The sequence below is a fragment of the Alexandromys fortis genome, unplaced genomic scaffold (assembly GCF_014885135.2).
Source record: "Alexandromys fortis isolate MF-2015 unplaced genomic scaffold, M_Fortis_MF-2015_v1.1 scaffold_90, whole genome shotgun sequence".
Lineage (NCBI taxonomy): Eukaryota > Metazoa > Chordata > Mammalia > Rodentia > Cricetidae > Alexandromys > Alexandromys fortis.
The window spans coordinates 5,383,561-5,386,449 of record NW_026067985.1 but is presented as its reverse complement, the minus strand read 5'-3'; the positions used below and the strand labels follow the sequence as shown (position 1 = coordinate 5,386,449).

Below are 2,889 nucleotides of genomic sequence, written 5' to 3'. Positions count from 1 at the left end.
AATTACCTCCCACAAGTTGTCCTTAGACCTACACACACACACAAACACGCACACGTGCACATGCACGTGCAAAATAAATAAATCTAATCAGAAAACATTTTTAATTGAAAACAGGAACCCAGGCTGATACTTGTACATCAATATCAGCATTATTTGTATTAGACAAAAAGGTTCAAACAAACAAGCCAATGAGGTTCATTGAAATCACCATTATTGCTAATTGAAGAATAAATAGGTAAATAAAATTCGATTAGATGGAAAATTGTTGAGCCATAAAAAGGCATGAGATCTAGATGAACATTACAATATGGATGAGTCATAAAAATATTACAGTAGGCTGGGAAGTGGTGGCACTCGTCTTTAATCCCAGCACTTGGAAGGCAGAGGCACACACACACACAAAATAACAGTAAGGCACTGGCTGCTCCTGTAGAGGATCTGGGTTTAGTTCCCAACACCCACATGGTGACTCCGGGATCTGATACCTTCTTTTGACTTCCATAGATACCAGACATTCCCATGAGGCACATGAGCAAGTAAAACACTCGTACACGTAAATAAATCTCAGCAATAATCCTTCTTTCCTTCCTTCTCCCTCCCTCCTTCCCTCCCTCCCTCCTTCCTTCCTTCCTTCCTTCCTTCCTCCCTTCCTTCCTTTTGTAAACAGGGTCTCTCAGTAGTCTTTGCTGACCTCGAACTCAGAGATCCACCACCTGCCTTTGTCTCCCAAGTACTAGAATTAAAGGCGTGTGCCGCCACGCCCAGCTTAAAAAGAATTCTTACGGCAAGAGAAACACAGACATTACCGTATTTTCAGCTTTGTAAAACATCTAGAGTGAGAGCGGTTGCCAAGGGCTGGCCATGAAAAGGGGCTAGGGAGATCAGAGTTTAATGTCAGAGTTTAAAGTTTTAGTTTGGAAAGACCAAAAGGTTCTGGAGATGTATGTGAATATATTCAACGACACTGAATTTACCCTTAAGACAGTTAAAACTACATTTTATGATATATAGACTTAATACACATATTTTATTGTGTTAAGATCAAAAACAAGCCTCCTTACAAAATGTGGTAACTCGGAGCCAACGGAATAACTCACGCCCTAACGCCCGTTCCGCCAATCGCCGCTTGCACGCTCGGAACTGAGTAAATTAGCATGTTTGTTCCCATAGTGCTTTGCTGCATGTCCTCACGCAAACCTACTTAAATAAAGCAATAATCTCCCTTCTATGTATCACACAGGGAGCACCATAAGATTGTAACAGGCCTCGAATTTTCAGGATAACAATAATAGAAGATTTTCTCCCTCGATTTAAGAAACCCCCTTCCTGTAATAGGACCCTCGCTTCCAAGGGACGATGCGCGAGGGGTGGCATTCTTTAGCTTTGCGCAGTGGCAGTATCGTAGCCAATGAGGTTTATCCGAGGCGCGATTATTGCTAATTGAAAACTTTTCCCAATACCCCGCCGTGACGACTTGCAATATAGTCGGCATTGGCAATTTTTGACAGTCTCTACGGAGACTGGATATTTTGGTCTGAAAAAAGCATATTGGTTTTAGCTTTACTGGCCATACGTGTGGCTTCCCGCGTTCTCGATCTTTTGCTGTTTAAACTTTGGCTTATTTCCTTTCTGTTACTTTTGCTAATGCTAACTTGACGTTTTTCCTCCCTCCCTACAATCGCCCGCCGTTTATTTAAAAGGAATCTCAGGTTTTTTTTTTTTTTAAAGATATATTATGTATACAACTTTCTGCCTCCATGTATACCCAAACGCCAGAGGAGGGCGCCAGATCTCATTACAGATGGTTTGGAGCCACCATGTGGTTGCTGGGAGTTGAACTCAGGACCTCTGGAAGAGCAGACGGTGCTCTTAACCACTGAGCCATCTCTCCAGGCCAGGAATCTGTTTTGTTGACAAAAAGCATCCCTGATGGCGGAGGACTCGCAGCAGTCCTCTCGCCGCCCGAGTGCTAGGGTGACCGACGTGAGTCACGTCCCCTCGAGGTCTATTTCTCCTTACCCGCGTTCTCCCGCCGCCGTCGAGTCTCCACCCCGGCCGTCGCGATGACGTTAGTCTCATTTGCATACGAGTCCCCCAGCATCCCAAGCGACGGTTGCGCTGTTTGCAAATCACGAGCGTCCGGACGCGAGATGACCCAACGGCAAGAATCTGTCCACGCAGATGACTGCGATGGAGCTGCTGGGCTTGGGCCTGTCGCGTGGCGGTCGCGCGTGGGTAGGAGCTCACCGTGACTGTGACGCGGATCTTCAGCCCTGGCAGGCTGAGCAAGCACGCTCTTTCGTCAGCTTTGCGCAGTGGCAGTATCGTAGCCAATGAGGTTTATCCGAGGCGCGATTATTGCTAATTGAAAACTTTTCCCAATACCCCGCCATGACGACTTGAAATACAGTCGGCATTGGCAATTTTTGACAGTCTCTACGGAGACTGAACATTTTATGTTTGAAAGTAAGGAGTTGAAATCCGATTGGCGTTTTCTGTGGGCTATCACGTTTCTCATTATTCAATCCCTGAGGGGAAGCACGTTTTTCTGAGGACCAGGGTTCGGTACCCATCCCCACAATTGAGTGTGTATTTGTGTGTGAGAGAGAGGTCAGCATGTCTGTGTGTGTGTGTGTGTGTGTGTGTAAGAGAGAGATAGGTCAGCATGTCTGTGTGTGTGTGTGTGTGTGTGTGTGTATGAGAGAGAGAGAGAGAGAGAGAGAGAGAGAGAGAGAGAGAGAGAGAGAGAGAGAGAGAGAGAATCCCAGCACGTGAGGAGATGCAGGGGGATCAGGAATTTGGATCAAGTTCGAGACTAGAAGACTAGCCTGGGCTACATGAGATCTGTAACAAACAAAAGACAAGCCAGTATTAAGAACTTGTGCTACA

The 2,889-nt window shown here is 45.9% G+C and overlaps 2 non-coding genes across 2 annotated transcripts; both read left to right on the top strand.

The window, feature by feature from the left end:
- Positions 1 to 1,379: 1,379 nt before the first annotated feature.
- LOC126511758 (U4 spliceosomal RNA) lies at positions 1,380 to 1,520 on the top strand. The gene has a single exon (XR_007594779.1). It is a non-coding gene; the product is annotated as a U4 spliceosomal RNA (small nuclear RNA).
- Positions 1,521 to 2,304: 784 nt separating this feature from the next.
- On the top strand, positions 2,305 to 2,445 carry LOC126511754 (U4 spliceosomal RNA). The gene has a single exon (XR_007594775.1). It is a non-coding gene; the product is annotated as a U4 spliceosomal RNA (small nuclear RNA).
- Positions 2,446 to 2,889: the final 444 nt, after the last annotated feature.